Genomic DNA, 20,082 nt, shown 5'->3' on the forward strand with positions numbered 1-20,082 from the left:
AATCTCTATACTCTCCATATGTCAGCTGGGCCCTGAGCCTCAGCAGAGTTGCAGCTCTTACTCTCTGGTTCATTGGACTTACCCAGGTCAACTAACAGGGAGAAGATGGTCAACCACCACAATATGGATGAATCTTGAAGACCTTATGTTGATTGATGCAAGCCACACATTGAAGAACAAGTATTACATGACCTCTCTGGTTTAAATTAAGCAAACTGAGCAGACTCACAAAGGTAGAGTCTGGAAGACAGGTTTTCATGAAATAGAAAGGGTGTAGCAGTTTGTGAGCCAGGGTCCATACACGCGAACTCTATGATAGGGTGGAAGTGTGTAATTATGCAGTAAAGGGATATGGAAGGGGGTTAGTGATACAATTGGGTTGGGAAGTGCTGGTCTGACATCGTTGTAGGGTGGGTAGAAAGGTTTGATCGTTCATGGAACTGAGGAGAGAGTTCAGGAAGGGAGTAGGTGAAAATGGGATTGGTGGGTATGTGGTTGAAACTACAATGTTGGGAAAGCTCTTTCTCACAATATGACAATATGACAAGGGAGAGTTACTGGTTTAGGGCATTGAACTGCAGGGCATTTGGGACAGGGTACACCTAGGACAGGCTTAAGGGAGTGTGTGTGATCATTTTTTCATAGTATGTAATATCAGTGGATAAAAACCCACATAATGAGTAGGAAGGCACTGGACTCCCATCCTGGGGAGATCTGCTATATTCTCAAACAGTGGGGTGGGCGTGTCTCAAAAGCATGGACTGTACCTAACAGGGGAGGATAGATCAGCTTGTCAAACCCTAAGTGTTGTTGCAAGCAAGTATGAATCTTGTCCTTCAAGGAGTGAAGCCCAGTTGTTGTGGTGTGTACCAATGGGGGGTAGGGGAATAGAGTAGAAGGAATAGGGGGAATTTTGGGGGCAATGAAATTTTTCTACATGAACTTGCAATCATGGATACAGGCCATGCTAAATTTCATCAAAAATTCATAAAAGTGTATGGCCCAAATGTATACCATAATGTAAACCATTAAAAATAGTAGCTTTGTTTCAGTATTTGTACATCAATTATAACAAATATATCATACACATTTAAAACTCACAGCCAAACTCAGCATGTAAATGCAATGCCTTCCCCCCAGCATGGGACATGACACCAGGGGATGAGCCTCCCTGGCACCGAGGGATCACTACCAAGTACCAGCTGATGACGTAAGTAGAAAATGACCTTGAATTAAAGGTTCAACGTGGACCAACAGAATATCCCTGTCTACATATAATAACAGGAGTTAAAAATGCTGCTTGACCTAAAGTAAGGGGGAAATGGAAAGAACAAATGAGTTTATATGGATATGAGTCTCTAAAAAGGAGACGGGAGGTTGTCAAAAGGATTGCCCTTATGCACACCTGAGCAGAGTCTCAGAGACAGATAAAGTAGATACAACCCCAGATATTGGTCCTTTTTAGGGCTAAAGAGACCCACAGGTTCTATGGTCATGGCAGATGGAGCTCACTGCCATGTCAGTTGGCCCTTCTTTGGAGCTGGTGTTTCTGCATGATGGAGCTGGACTCAGATGTGATCTCTTTTTACAAGCCTTTCATGCTACTTTACTGGAATTGTAGTTGGTCCTGGGGTTTAAGATATATCTAGGGGATTTGAATCTCTGGATTGACAATATGATATCCAGGCCCTGAGCCTCAACAGACTTCAGCTCCTACACTCTGATTTATTGGACTTACCCCACTCAGCTAACATGGAGTTGAAGAATGTCAACCACCACACCATGGAGCCTAGAGTGCCCACAACTGAAAGCAGGAGGAATGCATCCAGTATCCATGTGGAATCTAAGCCTCCTCTTGACATAGATGTGGAATGGACACAACCAAGCCAAGGCCCACAGGAAGGAGGAATACAGTAAGGATTAGAGTGGACTTAATGATATCCTATTCATGAACTATTGTGGTTAATAATCGAGAAAATATGGCATTGGTGTGGAAAAAGTGGCCATGGTGGCTGCTGGGTGTGGGGAATGGGAGGAAGGGATGAGATGTGGAGGCATTTTCGGGACTTGGAGTTGTCCTGAGTGGTGCTGCAGGGACAATTGCTGGACATTGTATGTCCACCCATGGCCCACTGGATGGAACTTGGGATAGTGTGGGCTACGGTGTGGACCAAAGGCCATGGGATGCAGCGATGCCCAGAGATGTACTCATCAAATGCAATGGATGTGTCATGATGATGGGGGAGAATTGCGGTCACCCCTTGGGCTGAAGTGTGGTTTGCTGGCCTGGCGGGGGAGCAGCCGCGGCAGGCCAAGCCGCTGCCCCATAATAGGGTGGCTGGTCGGACTCACCACCACCCTGAAGGAAGCTCAGCATGGGCGCAGAGTGCCCTCGGGTCTCCCCTTCTCGGCAGCCATGCTTCCACGGCCGCCCCTCCTCCCGGATGGTGCCACACGATGCCTGTGGGGCGGCACCCTTCTTCTTCTTTCTCCCTGCACAGGCGCAGGGCGGAAGAATCCAGTCTGCCCTTTTCCCCTCCCCCGACAGCAGCAACAGCCAGGCGTGGGCGGAAAAATTCAGCCCGCCCTTTTCCCTTCCCCCGACAGCAGCAACAGCCAGGCGTGGGCGGGAAACTCAAGTCTGCCCTCCACCCCAGCAACAGCAGCCACCAATCACTAAACCCTGCCACTTCCCCCAGCAACAGCGACAGCCAATCCCTAACCACCGCCCCTCCCCCATCCAGTACCGCCCACTGACCTTTCACTGGCAACCAATCAGAACAGGGCGTGGCTTTGACCAATCAGCCTTCCCCAGCCCCTATAAAACTGTGCCTCTCCCTCAATAAAGTGGACTTGCGTGTTTACCTTGTCTCCGCGGTAGTTTTTCTGCCGTGCGCCCTCCAGTCCTGAGAGCCCCTGACAAGGGCCTGGCCTCCCTTGTCCCCAGTTCGTCGCCTGCTTCTCCGGGCAACCCCTTCATCGCCTGCTTCTCCGGGCGACCCCTTCGTCGCCGGCTTCTCCGGGCGACCCCTTCGACGCCGGCTTCTCCGGGCGACCCCTTCGTCGCCGGCTTTGCCGGGCGACCCCGTCAGCCAAACCGCGCAACCCCTTGTGAGACCGATCCCTCATCTGCTGCCGGACTGACCCCTCGTCCCAAGTGGGACTGACCCCTTGTCCCAAGCGGGACCGACCCCTCGTCCAGAGCTGGACCGACCCCTCGTCCGCAGCCAGACCCCACCTCTGCCAACCGAGCAAGCCGCCGCAGTTGGCGCCCAACGTGGGGCAAGGCAACCCCACCACAGCCTCACTCCATAACCTGGCGGTCCCCCCCTCCTCTCTTCTCACCGTGGGACTTCTCTTGTGCAACATTGCTGCTACCTGAGCCTTGGCTACCTCATACGATCCACGGCGGTCTGGGAGAATCGCTGGATGGCTTTCTCCTTCCATTTCGGGGGCTTATACCGACACGCTATGATTAAGAGGAGCCTTGGATTTCTCGGGAGCGCGCGCTTGCACGTCTGAAGTAACCCTACCATAGCCCTACACTCTCCTCTTTTCTCACCCCTATCTTTTCACTCTGCATTGCTGCTCCTGAACCTTGGTGACCTCATACGATCCACGGCGGTCTGGGAAAATCGCTGGATGGCTTTCTCCTTCCATGTCGGGGGCTTATACCGACCCGCTATGATTAAGAGGTGCCAATAAAACTCTCAGGAGCGCGTGCCTGAGCACCTCCACCCCTGCCTTCACCTCTGCCTCCTCCCCTCCGTGCTTGCTCCACTGCTCGTTGTCCCGCCCTCCCCTCGTCGGGGCCTTCTCTTGGCCCGCGACCACCATCGGAGTCCCATCGGCTCCGACCCCTCGTCTCACCGCGCACCTCGGCTCCCATCGCCGTGCTCTCAAGGTAAGGGCCCCTTTACTTATCGGCTCCAAAAGGCCATTAGCAATGGGTAACATCCTATCTGCTAAGCAAGCCCCACAAGTTCGGGCCCTCGCCGGTCTCCTAGACACTCACCGGTGTAAGATCTCTTTCAAACAGCTTCAAGTATATTGGGACCTTCTTCTCCCCTTTAATCCGTGGCTTACCACGTGTCAGCTTTGGGACCCGGACACCTATACTCGCCTTATAGATAGGGTCACCTTTGCTGTGGAGCAGGAAGGTAAAAGATTCCCTCCTGGCTTATTACAGGCAACATGAAGTCCAGAAGAAATCTTGAAGGGTATAATCTATGATATGCTATATAAAAAAGGATTTAAAAGCAGCTATACCAAGAAAGTAAGAATTATGAGTCAACTGTAAATAAATTATATATTTCTGTTAATGTGTTGTAATTGTTCTGTGTTTGTCTGTCTGTTCGTTCAATGTCAACATATATTGTGATACCTCCGGATGGTAAATATAAATTACTAGAAATCTTTAAAAGAGCTCTATTCAAATGGCCAAAAATTAAATAAGCACTTATATTAATACTTAAGTTTATTATATTAATACATAAGTTTAAATGTTAATAAGATATCTACAATTAAAAAAATTGTAAGTCTTAACAAAATTAACTGTATGTCTTCATAAAAAGTTGTTCTTGCCTAGATTAAAATGAATAACTTATTTTTCTTCACAGGATAATATAAAGAATGTAAAACTTATATGAATATTAAAAAGGTTAAAAGTTTGTAAAAATGCTAACGGAAATGTAATAAGTTTTGCAAAAAGACGTATTTTGTCCTAAAGTAAGATGGCTAATTTTTCATAAACTCTTGAAATTTAATTTGCATGCGGCAAGTGTAAAAGGTATTGTGATAACTTTACGTAAGGGAATGTGTTCTGTAAAGATAAAATTTATCTTCAATAGTTTACATTAAGGTATTAAATGGCTAATTCCAAAAGGTCATTCTTAAATATATATATATATATATAAAACTAAATTGATGATAATAATAATAAAAGGTAATTTTATAACAGGAAAGATTAACAGCAACCAAGCTCCCTTGCCAACTTGCTTTTAGGAAACGGTTTCTAATATTGCATGCTACTAAGTATTTAAAGAAAAGTTATTCTTAAGGAAACAGAAGATGATTTTGTCTTTGCAGCCATTGTCTATTTAGCAACACCCCTCGCTATCGGCCTAGCCACTGTTGCGCCGGACGATTGGAACCTTAAACAAAGACTCCTCCTCACTGTCATCTTCCTTATCTATCGTTACTATATTTACTGCCCTCATTCTCCTTCGTTTATAAAGCAGTCTCCTACAAACCACAAAGCTTCTGTCTTAAACATACCATTCTCAACCCTATCCTCTAAATGATCTTCTCACTTCCCCCACAGCCTTTAATACTTTATTTCTTCCTCATAACCTTTGCTTTCTTGATAATATTTTCCGCCATCTGTCTAGCCGCTACCGCACCAGAAGATTGGAACCTCGGCCAACGAATTCTACTCTCCATCGCCTTTCTGTTTATTATCCTCTTTTATGCTTTACTCCTTATCTTCCTCCCATAATGACTTCACCAAGCCTCCTCTTGTCCAAAACCATCACCCTTCTTTTCCTCACACTCCCCATTGCACTCACCAACCCCAGCCATCAGCCTTTTAATTGGACAGTAAGCCTCTGGCAGGAAAAAGTAATCCTCTCCTACAATGTCTTCGCTGCCAAGGAGAGATCAACTACCTGCAATGCGCTGTCATCCTGGACTTTTAACAACAGATGGATCTTATAGCCGCCGAGATCAACAAGAATTGGACATTGGCCACCCTTGCTTGCAACGGCAAGATACCACCCCCTAAATTGTACATTTATATCCCCGTCATACTCACCTCCCTCTTCAGCCCCACTTCCCTCATTGCTTACTGCCTCTTCGGCCTCAGCTACTTGTTGCTGCTGCCATCCTGGTCCTTATTTGAAAAGAAGGGGGAAATGCGGTCACCCCTTGGGCTGAAGTGTGGTTTGCTGGCCTGGCGGGGGAGCAGCCACGGCAGGCCAAGCTGCTGCCCCATAATAGGGTGGCTGGTCGGACTCACCACCACCCCTGAAGGAAGCTCGGCATGGGCGCAGAGTGCCCTCAGGTCTCCCCTTCTCAGCAGCCATGCTTCCACGGCCGCCTCTCCTCCCGGATGGCGCCACACGATGCCTGTGGGGTGGCACCCTTCTTCTTCTTTCTCCCTGTGCAGGCGCAGGGCGGAAGAATCCAGTCTGCCCTTTTCCCCTCCCCCGACAGCAGCAACAGCCAGGCGTGGGCGGAAAAATTCAGCCCGCCCTTTTCCCTTCCCCCGACAGCAGCAACAGCCAGGCGTGGGCGGGAAACTCAAGTCTGCCCTCCACCCCAGCAACAGCAGCCACCAATCACTAAACCCTGCCCCTTCCCCCAGCAACAGCGACAGCCAATCCCTAACCACCACCCCTCCCCCGTCCAGTACCGCCCACTGACCTTTCGCTGGCAACCAATCAGAACAGGGCGTGGCTTCGACCAATCAGCCTTCCCCAGCCCCTATAAAACTGTGCCTCTCCCTCAATAAAGTGGACTTGCGTGTTTACCTTGTCTCCGCGGTAGTTCTTCTGCCGTGCGCCCTCCAGTCCTGAGAGCCCCCAACAAGGGCCTGGCCTCCCTTGTCCCCAGTTCGTCGCCTGCTTCTCCGGGTGACCCCTTCGTCGCCTGCTTCTCCGGGCGACCCCTTCGTCGCCGGCTTCGCCGGGCGACCCCGTCAGCCGAACCGCGCAACCCCTTGTGAGACCGATCCCTCGTCTGCTGCCGGACCGACCCCTCGTCCCAAGTGGGACCGACCCCTCGTCCCAAGCGGGACCGACCCCTCGTCCAGAGCTGGACCGACCCCTTGTCCGCAGCCAGACCCCACCTCTACCGACCGAGCAAGCCGCTGCAGAGAATGTTACTGTGGGGGGAGTGGTGGGGTGGGGGCAGTAGTGGTGAAAGGGGACCTCATATTTTTTTAATGTAATATATTTTAAAAAATGAATAAATAAAATAAAATTAAAAACAAAAGAAACAAACAAAAAAAAACCCAAGTACACACCCGTGCCTAGTGAGCCCCTATAAATTGTTGAGGCAATGTAATCCTCATCTGAGTGAGCTGCTGCAGCCCATTTACTGAGTGATCAGAAAAGTTTTTGCATTCAATGGGTCCCAGAAGAAGAGAAAACTGTGCAACAGAATCAGACCACTGCTCAAGCTGCCTGCCACGAGGGCCACATGACCCAGCAGCTCCAAAGATGCTTGACGTGCCTGTGGCAGATAGAGTTGCCATTTGGAGTGTTTTTGTGTTATTATGATCAGGAAATATCTTTTTTCTTTGAAAATACAGATTATATAATGACCAAAAGCTAAAACTTCACTGTGTTTGTGTGTGTACATGCACTTGAGTTCATGCATAGTTGGAATTTCAGTTTTCTGAATTCTTATGAACTGTATGTAAATGGAAATAACTTACTAGATTGTTAATTATATCAATAAGAACAAGTATAAAAAATAAAAAAATAAAAAAATAAAAAGGTTATTAATATGAGAAGGGGGAAAAGGGAGAGGATGTTAGGTATATGGGAGCTACCTCTATTATGTATGTGACTTTACTGTGTGTATTAGTCAGCCAAAGCAGTGCTGATGCATAATACCAGAAATCTGCTGGGCATTATAAATGACATTTATTTGGGGTAGGAGCTTACAGTTATCTGGCCATAAAGCATAGTTCCTTCCCTCACCAGTCTATTTCCACATGTTGGAGCAAGATGGTTGCTGACATCTGCGAAGGTTCAGGCTTTCTGGGTTCTTCTGGGCTCAGCTCCTTGGTTTCCTCCACAAGGTCAGCTGTAGACTATCAGGCAAATGGCTCTGTTGCTTTCCCAGGGCTCCAGATTCAGCATCAAACTCCAACATCAAAACTCCAATATCAGAAACCCTCAAGTTTGTCCTTTGCCATGCCTTTTATCTGTGAGTCCCCACCCACCAAGGAGTGGGGACTCAATTCCCTAATCATAACTCGATCTTGCTCAGGTACAGGTCAGATTACAAACATAATCCAATATCTATTTTCGGAATTTATAACTATATCAAACTGCTACACTGTGACATAAAACTTCACTGAAGACAAAATGTTAAAAAAGTAAGACGTTGGGGAAATAAATGGAAGAAAATAATGTCACCGTACATGAAGGACTGCAGATCTTTTAGTGACGAAAAGCTAAATGTCAGAAAAAATTTTTTAAATATTTTTTCATTATATTTTAATATCCCAACATTAAAAAAATTTTTTTGGTCTATTTTAAATTTCTGTATTTTATTTTATTTTATTTTATTTTTTTTAAGATTTATTTTTATTTATTTAATTCCCCTCCCCTCCCCCGGTTCTCTGTTTTCTGTGTCTCTTTGCTGCATCTTGTTTCTTTGTCTGCTTCTGTTGTCGTCAGTGGCACGGGAAGTGTGGGTGGCGCCATTCCTCAGCAGGCTGCTCCCTCCTTTGCGCTGGGCAGCTCTCCTTATGGGTGCACTCCTTGTGCGTGGGGCTCCCCTATGCGGGGGACAACCCTGTGTAGCACGGCACTCCTTGCGCGCATCAGCACTGCGCATGGGCCAGCTCCACACGGGTCAAGGAGGCCCAGGGCTTGAACCGCGGACCTCCCATGTGGTAGATGGACGCCCTAACCACTGGGCCAAAGTCCGTTTCCCTGTATTTTATTTCTTACATTTAAAGCTATCATTACAGTTTTATACATTTTGGGTGAAATGGGACATGGCCTGTATCCATCATTGCATGATCATGAAGAACACTTCCATTTCACCCAGTTACGCCCTCTTCGTTCTATTCTATTCCTCTCTCCCACCCGCCCCTCAGGGTCCACAATGACACCCAAGCTTCACTGCTTGAAGGAAAAGATTGGTAGATATTTGCAACAATGCTGAGGGTTTGAAACACTAGTCTGTTCTCCCCCATTGGTAGCTTCCAATACTCTCGAGAGACCCCCTTCCTTCTCTTTAAGAACATCAGATTTTCCCAGGATGAGACTACAACACCTTCCCACTCATTGTATGTGTCTCCACCCACTGATGTAACACACTATGACAGGATAAGCACTCACACACTCCCTAGAATCCTGTCCCAGATGTACTCTATGCCAGATGCACCCCATCAAACAACTTAAACCAGTCACCCTTACTTATTATATTTTCTAAATAATTTCTCAACATTATAGTTTTGGCCATATACATGACTATTTCCTGTGTTCACCTCCTACCCAACCTTCCCCCCAATTCCATGGAAATGTAAATCATAATGTAACCAAAAATTTATAAAAATGTACAATCTAAAAGGTAAACAATAATGTAAACAATAATGTAATTATGGTTAGTAGCTATGTTTCAATATTTGTACATCAGTTGTAGCAAATGTAACATCCACATGTAAAAAGATCATTATGGGAGAAGGAGGAAAAAGAGGAGGATGGTGGGTATATGGGAGTTCCCTATATATCTATATGTGACTCTACTGTGACCTAAAACTTTTTTGAAAGACATTTAAAAAAAGATGTAAGACACTGAGGAAGAAATGGAAGAGATTGCCTTTTACTATACATACAGGGCAACACCTATTACAGTGATGAAAGGCAAAATGTCAAAAAATATTTTATATTTTTCATTTTTAACACCCCAATTAATTTTTTACTGTATTTTGTTTTTTCTAAATTTTGTATTTTATTTCTAATTGTTAGACCTTTCATTACTGTTTCATTTTCCTATTAACTGAATTTGGCAATATATTAGGGTTCATTTTTTAAGAAGCTTTAATCATGAGGGGTTCACCTATGCCAGGAGAGGAGTATTTGTGTGGGGTGTCATTGATGGGGAATGCATAGTGGGAGGGAGTTTGCCAGGGCATGCATATAGGATATAGAGATATGTTCAGATGTTGGTTGGCTATGAAAATAGTGAGTAGAGTTTCACACTACAACTGAGGGAGTGCTAAGTTCCCATCCTAGGGAGTTCTGTCACATTCCCCAGAGGGGTAGCAACAATCCCTGAAGTGTAAGGGCAAATACCAGTGAAGAAAGATGGTCCAGTGAAGGGCCCTTGATAGTGATGACTAGGCTTATGAAACTGTGCACTTGAAATTTTAACTTGGCCTACAGCTACAGGGTGCCTAAGAGTTATATCCTGAGAGCATTCATGTTGCTCAAATGTGGCCATTCTGTAAGCCAAACTCAGCATATAAATGCATTATCTTCCCCTCAGTGTGGGACATGACTCCCAGGGATGAGCGTCCCTGACACCGAGGGATTGCTACCAAGCTCTGGCTGGTTATGCCACTAGAAAAATACCTTGAATAAAAGGGAGAAATGGTAAAAACAAATGAGTTCATGTGGCTAAGAGACTTCAAAATGAGTTGGGGGTTCATCAGAGCAGTTGCACTTTTGCACGTCTCAGCAGGATTTCAGAGACAGAAAAAGTAGATACAGACTTAGGTAGTGGTGCTCCTGAGGGCTATGGAGACACCCAGATCCTACCCTTCCTGACAGATTCTCTGAGTTCAGTGTCTTGCCAGTGGGTCATGTTTTGGAATTTGTGCCCCTGATTGTGATGGAGTTGGACTCAGATGTGACTTCTCTACATATGCCTCTTCTATCACTTTTACGGAACCTGGGGTTGGCACTGGGGTTGGTGTAAGCCCAGGAGACTTGAATCTCTGGACTGTCCAAAATATACAATAAGTATATAGAAGATACCAATAAGTCCCCTCTAGTCCATATTTTTTCCCCCAATCCTAAGGATTCTGGGATGATGGTGCCCATTCCACCTCTAATTGAGAGGGGGGGATTCGATCCCATATGGGTGATGAATGGGACTCTCTTGGTTGAAGTTGTAGACACTCTCGGTTCCTTGTTGTGTTGGTTGTCCATCCTCACCTCCTTGTTAGTTGTCCTGGGTGAGTCAAATGAACTGGAGAGTAGGTGTTGCAACTCTGCTGAGGCTCAGGGCTAAGCTAGCACATAGAAAGCCCAGAGATTCAAATCTCTTGGATGTACACCTACCAACCCCAGCACCAACTATAAGTTCAAATAAAAGGGACAGAAGGGGCATGTGTAGAGAAGTCATATCTGAGTACAACTCTCACAGTCAGGAGTACAAACTCCAAAGTAGGACCCACTGGTGAGGCACCAACCTCCAGAGCTATCTGCCATGACCATAGGACCTGGGTGTCTCCAGAGCCCTCAGGAGGCCCACTATTTGGGGTAGTATCTACTTTGGCAGTCTATGAGATCCTACTGAGACTTGCATGAGACTTGCATAAGGGTTACCTCTGTGAAGACCTCTGGACTCAATTTGAAATCTCTTAGCCATATAAACTCATTTGTCTTTACCTTTCCCACTATTTTATTCAAGGTCCTTTTTCAGTTGTGTTGCTCATTGGTGTTTGGTAGTAATCCCTCAGTGCCATGGAGGCTCATCCCAGGGAGTCATGTACCATGCTGGGGGGTCTTTTATTTTTACCAATAAAATTCCTTTCTATGCTCTTCTCCAACCTTCTCCCTCCTTTTTTTCTCTGCAACCTGCAGAATCCCTTTAGTATTTCTTTTTTTAAAAAAAGAACAAATTCATTTTATTGATGCATATTAATAAAACATACAATTTGCCCAAAGTGTACAATCAATGGTATCTGGTATAATCACATATTTGTGCACTCATCACTTCGATCATTATTAGAGCATTTTGATGATTTCAATAATTATAATAAACATAAAAAAGAACAACCAACAAAGAAAATTTCTCACCTGTCAATCATTTTTCCCCTGCTGTACATAGATGCTGTTTCTGGCTATTCTTGCAATTATTTGTTTATTAAGCAGTTTTATTGAGGTATAATCACATACCATATGATATACTCAAAGTGTGTAATTAATGGCTTTTAGTATAATCACAATGTTGTACATTCATCTCAAAAATTTTAGAAAATTTCATTACTCAAAAAGGAAAGACTCCACACCCTTTAGTGTTCCCTCCCCAGGAATACATAATGACTAATCTAATTTCATCTTTATAAATTGATTTACATTTATATTTTATATAAATGGAATCATACGATATGTGTACTCTTTGGTCTCCTTGACTTAGTATGTTTTTTTTTTGGTCTGATATTAAGATTTTATAGTATTAATCTACATTCATTCAGCCTCAAAGAAAAAGTCTTATATATGAAATTTTATGCATATTCATATTTCACATAAAATATATTTTGCATAATATATTTAGTTCATTGTAGAGCAATCATATAGTATTTGTTCTTTTGTGTCTTGCTTGCTTCACTAAACATGTCTTCCACTCATCAATGATTTCATTTTCATGACTTCATTTCTTCTTACCAGTGCATAAATTTCCATTGTGTCAATACTCCACAATTTGTTTACCCATTCATCCATTGATGGGTGCGTTGTTTCCAACTTTTGGCTATTGTGAATGATGCTGCCATGAACATCAGTGTGCAGATGTCTATTTGTGTCACTGCTCTCAGGACTTCTGAGTATATACTTATCAATGGCGTTGCTGGGTCCCATGGGAAGTCTATATTCAACTTTCTAAATAACTGTCAAACTGTTCTTCTCAGTGGATGTACTATTTTACATTCCCACCAACAGTGAATAAGTATTCCTATCTCTCCATATCCTTCTCAACATTTACAGTTTTCTGATTTTTTTAATAGCAGTCACTCTAATAGGTGTGAAATGATAATTCATTGTAGTTTTTTCCATTATTTTTGGTTAATTTATGTATTTTTAAAGATACATAGATTAGACAAATGTCACAAAAAATATAGGAGATTTCCATATGCTCCAATTCCAACTCCTCCCAAATTTCCCCACATTAACAACATCCTTCATTAGTGAGGTACGTGCATTGCAATTGATGAATGCATTTTCAAGTATTGCCACTAAGCAGGAATTAAAGTTTACATTGTAGTGTACACTCTCTCCCACACACTTCTGTATGTTTTGACAAGATTAATAATGGCCTGTATATATTGTTGCAATGTCATTCATGACAGTTCCCAAATCCCAAAAATGCCCCCGTATTACACGTTTTCCCTTTCCCTGCCCTCTAAACCTCCAGTGGCCACTGCTTCCACATCAATGATAGAATTTCTTCCATTGTTAGAATCACAATAATTCTATAGTAGAGCACCAGTAAATCTATTTTAGTCCATAGTTCATTCTACAATTCTGAGGATTCTGGGATGGTGGTGTCCACTCCACCTCTAATTGAGAGGGGGCTGTGTCCCCATAGAGCCAATGGAAGGGACTCTCTTGCTTGCAGTTGTAGACTGTCTCAGTTCCTTGGTATGGTAGTTGTCCATCATAACATTTTTAGTTCTCCTGGGTGAGACCAATAACCTGGAGAGTATGTGTTGCAACTCTTATGATATTCAGTGCCCAGATGGCACATGAACAGCCCAAAGATGTAAGTCTCTCAGATGTACATTTACCAACTCTAGTACTATATGTTCATATAGGACACAAGACCCATATGTAGGGAAATCACAACTGAATCCAACTCTGTCACTCTGGGGAGCATAAGTTACAAAGTAGGGTCCACTAGCAAGACACCAAACTCTTGAGCTATTTTCTGTAACTATAGCATCTGGATGTCTACAGAGCCTTCAGGGGCCTCTCACGATTTGGGGTAATATCTGCTTTGGGAGTTAAAGAGATTCTGCTGAGACGCACATAAGTGTAACCTCTGGAATGACCTCCCGACTCACTTTGAAATCTGTTAGCCATATAAACTTTTGTTTATCTTTACCTTTTTTTGTCTTTACCTTTTTCCCCTTTTCATCAGGGTCTTTTTCCAGATGCTAGTTGGTGCTTGGTAGTTATCCCTCATTGCCAGGGAGGCTCAGACCCAGGAGTCATGACCCATGCTGGGGGAAAGGTAATGTATTTATATGCTGAGTTTGGCTTAGACAGAGGGCCACATTTGAGCAACCAAGGGGGTTTCCAAGAGGCAACTCTTAGGCACCATATAATACTAAACTAAGTTTCAATTTCAAGAGCAATGGCTCATATGCACAGTCATCAATATCAAGGGCCCATCAGTGGACCATCCTCCTTCACTACTCATTGCCCCTGTATTCAGGGGATCCTTGCTGATCTATTAGAGAATATGGCAGCATTGACCAGGATAAGAATTTGATATTCCTTTGATTATTGTGTGAATCTCCATCTAACATGACAATGCCCCATGAACATTTGAACACATTTATTTGCCTTATATGTATGTGCTGGTGAGCTTCCTTCCATGTGTCCCCTGTCATTGACACCCTGCACCAGTGATCCTCCCCTGCTATAGTTGCAACCCTTCTGTGATCCAAAACTTTTTAAATGATGCAAATGCAATAGCCAAGTTCAATTAATAAGAAAATGAATAACAATGCTAGTTTTAAAAATAAGAAATAAAATGCAAAAAATTTTTTAATAAAATAAAAAAACAAAAATTTTGGACTATAAAAATAATGAAAAAATACTTTAAAATTTTAAAGCAATTTCCTTTCATCACTATAAGATCTGTTGTCCTATACATACAGTGACATTGTCTTCCAGTTATTCCCCCAGATTTCTTACCCTTTTTTTTTTTCATTTTGTCCTCAAACAAGTTTTAGGTTACAGAAAAGTCATGTACCAAATACAGGGGACTCCCATATATGCAGCATCCTCCCCCTTTTCCCTCTTCCCCTATTAATAACATTGTATATATGTGGATGGCAAATTTGTTACAACTGATGAATTATTGAACTATAGCTACCAACCATGGTAAATGGTTGACATTATGGTTTATATTTCTACTACACACTTTTATAAACTTTTATGCCATTCAACATGGCCTGTGCCATCAAAGCAAGATCAAGTAGAACAATTCCACCTTCCCCCAAATGTCCCCTGTTCCATTTATTCCATTCCTCCCTCCCCTTCCCCTCACAACCCAGGGCAACCATTAGGCTTCACACCTTGAAGGAAAGAATTCATAGTTACTTGCAACAAATCTGAGAACTTGACACATTGGCCTGACCTCCCCTATTAGGCACCACCCATGCTCCCTAGAGACATCAACCCATCTATTTGAGAACATAGCGGGCTTCCCCAGTATGGGAGTCCATCACCTTGTCACTCGTTATCTTGTTCTCCACCCTCTGATATAACACACTATGGCAAGATGAACACTCACACACTCCCTAGAAACCTGCCCCAGGTACGCCCTGCACGGAATGTCCCCACATTCAACACCCCAAACAGCAACCATCACATCCATATTGCCAAAAGAGCATTCCAAATATTGTAGTTTCAATAATGTATCCACCAATCCCCAGTGTTCACCTGTTCCCTCTCACAATCCTTCCCCCAGTTCCACGGACAATCCAACCCACACTCCCCATCCCATCCCACCTGAAAAACCAGCACGGCCTAACCTAAAAGTATCATTATACCACTGTCATGCCCCTCCACTGTACAACCACACACTTCCCCCTTAACATAGATTTTGCTCATATGGTGTTGGCTCACAACCCTCTTCTCCCTATTTTCTGTAAACCTATTTTCCAGACTCTAGCCCTGTGAGTCTGCTCAATTTCCTTAATTTATATCAGTGAGGTCATGTAATATTTGTTCTTTAGTGCCTGGCTTGCTTGACTCGACTGAGAATCCTCAAGATTCATCCATATTATCCCATGTGTTAATACTGTATTCATTCTTACAGCTAAGTAAGATTCCATTGTATGTTTATACCACAATTTGTTTATCCATTCATCTGTTGAAGGGCATTTGGGTTGATTCCAACTTTTGACAATAGTGACTAATGCTTCTATGAACACTGGTGTGCAAGTATCTGTTTGTGTCCTTGCTTTCAGTTCTTCTGGGTATATACCCAGCAGTGAAATACCTGGATAATATGACAGTTCTATAGTTAGATTTCTGAGGAACCGCCAAACTGTCCTACACCGTGGCTGCACCATTCTACATTCCCACCAGCATTCAATGAGTGTTCCCATTCCTCCAATCCTCTTCAACAGTTGTATTCCTGTTTTTTAATAGCTGACAGTCTAATAGGTGTAAGATAATATCTCATTGTAGTTTTTATTTCTATTTCCCTAATAGCTAGTGATATTGAGGGTATTTTCATGTGCTTTTAACCATTTGCATTTCTTCTTTGGAGAAGCCTCTATTCAAATCCTTGACCATTTATTCAGTGAATTGTCTTTATTTTTGAGGTGTAGGACTTCTTTATATATGCCGGATAATAGGCCCTTATCAGATATATGGTTACCAAATATTTTCTTCCATTGATTAGGCTGCCTTTTCACTTCCTTGACAAATTCCTTTGAGGTGCAAAAGTTTTTAATTTCGAGGAGGTCCCATTTTCTATTTTTTCTTTCATTGCTTGCGATTTGGGTGTAAAGTTCATAAAACCATTTGGTAATACAAGATCCTGTAGATGTTTCCTTACATTGTCTTCCAAAGTCTTTGTGATCTTGGCGCTTACATTTGGATTTTTTATCCATTTTCATTTAATTTTTGCATAAGATGGGAGATGGTGATTCTATCTTTTGGAGTGAGTATCCAGTTCTCCAACACCATTTGTTGAAGGGGCTAATCTCTCCCAGTTGAGTAGGCTTGGTGGCTTTATTGGATATCAGTTGATTTTATGTGTGGGAATCTATATCATAACTCCCAGTCAGTTCCATTGGTCATTATGTCTATCCTTGTGCAAACACCATAAAATTTTGACCACTATACTTTGTAGTGAGTTTTATAATTAGGTATTTTGATCCATGTAATTTCATTTTTTTTCAATATATCTTTGGCTATTCAGGGTCTCTTCCCCTTCCAAATAAATTTCATAGATACTTTTTCCAATTCAGTAAAAAATACTGTACTGATTTTTATGGGGATTGCATTAAATATGTAGATCAGTTTGAGTAGAATAGACATCTTATTGATGTTTAGTCTTCCTTTCCATGAACAAGGACTATTCTTTCACTTATTTAAGTTACTTTCAGTTAGCGATGTTGTATAGTTTTCTGCATAGAAGACATTTACACCTTTAGTTAAATTTATTCCTATGTATTTGATTGTTTTAGTTGCTATTGTAAAGGGGACATTTTTATTGATTTCCTCCAGAGAGTGCTCATTTTCAGTGTATAGGAATGCTACTGATTTTCCATGTTGATCTTATAGCCTGTGAATTTGCAGAACTCATTTATAAACTCTAGAAACTTTTGTAGATTTCTCAATGCTTTCTATGTATAGGATCATGTCATCCGCAAATAGTGAAATTTTTACTTCTTCCTTTTCAATTTGGATGCCTTTTTATATCTTTTTCTTGCCTAAGTGCTCAAGCAAGTATTTCTAACACTACGTTAAATAGAAGTGGTGAAAGTTGGCATCCTTGTCTTGTTCCCAATTTAAGAGGGAAAGCTTTTAGGATTTCACCATTGAATATGATGTTAGCTGTGGGTTTACGTATATAACCTTTACCATTTCAGGAACTTTCCTTCTATTCCTATCTTTGTAGTGTTTTTTATCAGGAAAGGTTGTTGTATTTTGTTGAATGCTTTCTCTGCATCTATAGAGATAATCTTGGTTTTTTATCTTTTGATTCCTTTATGTGGGGTACATCATTGATTGATTTTCTCAAGTTGAACTGTCCTTGCATACCAGGGAAGTAACCCACTTGGTCATGGTGTATAATTCATTTGATGTGTTGTTGAATATGATTAGTAAATATTTTGTTGAGGATTTTAGCATTTAGTTTCATTAGAATGATTGGTCTATAGTTTTCTTTTCTTGTGGCATCTTTCTTTGGCTTTGGTATTAGGTATACGTCACCACAGAATGAGCTAGGCAATGTTTCATAGAATGAGCTAGGCAATGTTCCCTGTACTTCTATTTTATGGAAGAATTTAAGCAGGATTGGTGTTAGTTCTTTCTGGAATGTTTTTTAGACAGCTGTGAAGCTGTCTGGTTCTGGGGTCTTCTGAGTTGGGAGGCTTTTGAAGACTGATTCTATCTTTTTACTTGTGATTGGTCTTTTGAGTTCTTCAGTTTCTTCTTTTGAAAATGTAGGCTGTGTATTTCCAGGAATTTTTCCATTTCCTTTAAATTATCCATATTGTTGTCATATAATTTTTCAAAATATCTTCTTATATTACTTTTTATTTTTGTGGGGTCAGTGTTGATAATCACTTCCACATTTCTTATTTTATGTATTTGCATCTTCTCTCATTTTATCTTTGATAGTGTAAATAAAGGTGTGTCAATTTATTAATCTTTTCAAAGAACCAGCTTTTGGTTTTATTTTTTCTAGTGCTTTCTTATTTCTCATTTCATTTAGTTCTGCTCTAATCTTTGTTATCACCTTCTTTCCATTGTATTTGGGGTTAGTTGTTATTTTTCCAATTCCTCCAGATGTGCAGTTAGGTCTTCAATTTCAGCTCTTTCTTTTTTTTAAATAAAGGCATTTATGACTATGAATTTCACTCAGTACTGCTTGTCCTGTATCCCATAGGTTTTGATATGTTGTGTTGTCATTTTCATTCATTTCAATTAGTTACTGATTTCTTTTGAGATTTTCTCCTTGCACCATTGCTTGTCTAAGAGTGTGTTCTTTAACGTCCATTCTTTGTGCCTAATCTGGTTCCCTGGCCCTCCCTGATTTCCAACTCCATTACACTGTGGTCAGAGAAATTACTTAGTATAATTTCAATCTTTTTAAAATCATTGAGACTTGTTTTGTGGCCTAGCATGTGGTCTATCCTGGAGAATGATCCATGTGCACTCAAGAAGAATGTATATCCCACTGCATTTGTGTATAATGTTCTGTACATGTCTACTAGGTCCAGGTCCCAGGTCCTCTAATGTATTTTTCAAACTCTTTGTTTCCTTTTTGATTCTCTGTTGAGATGATATGCCTAGTGGTGATAATGGTGTATTAAAGTCCCCCATTATTATTGTAAAGGCATCTATTTCTCCTTTTAGTTTTTCCAGTGTTTGCTTCATGTATTTTGAGATTTTATTAATATATAGTATCCTTCTTTGTCTCTTACAATAGTTTTGCATTTAAAGTCTATCTGGTCTAATAGTATAGCTATGCCTGCATTTTTTTTTTTGTTATCGTTGACTTTTAAAATTGTTTTCCAGCCACTTTCTGCCTCCTTGCACCCCTGACTTTAAGGTGGATTTTTTGTAGACAGCATATCGATGGGTCATACCTACTTATCCATTCTGCCAATATGTGTCTCTTGACTGGCAAGTTTAATCCATTAACATTCAATGTTATTACTTTTAAGGAATTACTTACATTAACCATATTTTCCTTATGTTTATATATGCTATACATTGTTTTTTTGTTTCTCTTTTTATCTTTCTAGTTGTTCTTACATTCTCCATCAATTCTGTCTCTCTCACATTTTTCCCTTTCAACTGGCAGAACTCCCTTTAGTACTTCTTGTAGGGCAGGTTTCTTATTGATATATTCTCTTAATTTCTATTTATCTGTGATTATTTTGAATTCTCCCTAATTTTTGTATACCAACTTTGCTGGATAGAGAATTCTTGGCTGGGAATTTTTTTTTCCTTTAGTACGTTAACCATGACATACCACTGCTTTCTCGCATCCATGAATTCAGATGAGAAATCAGCACTTATCGAGCTTTCCTTGTATGTGATGGGTATCTTTTCTCTTGCTGCTTTCAGTATTCTCTCTTTGTCTTGAGGATTGGACAATGTGACATGTATGTGTCTTGCAGTAGGCCTGTTAGGATTTATATTGGTTGTGGTGCACTGCACTTTCTGGACATGAATGTCCATCTCCCTCAAAAGGGTTGTGAACTTTCAGCCATTATTTCCTCCAACACTCCTCTGTCCCTTTTCACTTCTCTTCTCCTGCCTGTAATGTGTATGTTTGTGTGTTTTGTGCTGTCATTCAAATATCTAAGTTCCAGCTGAATTTTTTCTCTCTGTTCTACTGTTTGATTTTAGGTGTACTGTCTTCCACATCATTATTTCCTCTGCTTGTTCAAATCTGCTCTTGTGTGATTCCAGT

This window comes from Dasypus novemcinctus, chromosome X, assembly GCF_030445035.2.
Source record: "Dasypus novemcinctus isolate mDasNov1 chromosome X, mDasNov1.1.hap2, whole genome shotgun sequence".
NCBI lineage: Eukaryota > Metazoa > Chordata > Mammalia > Cingulata > Dasypodidae > Dasypus > Dasypus novemcinctus.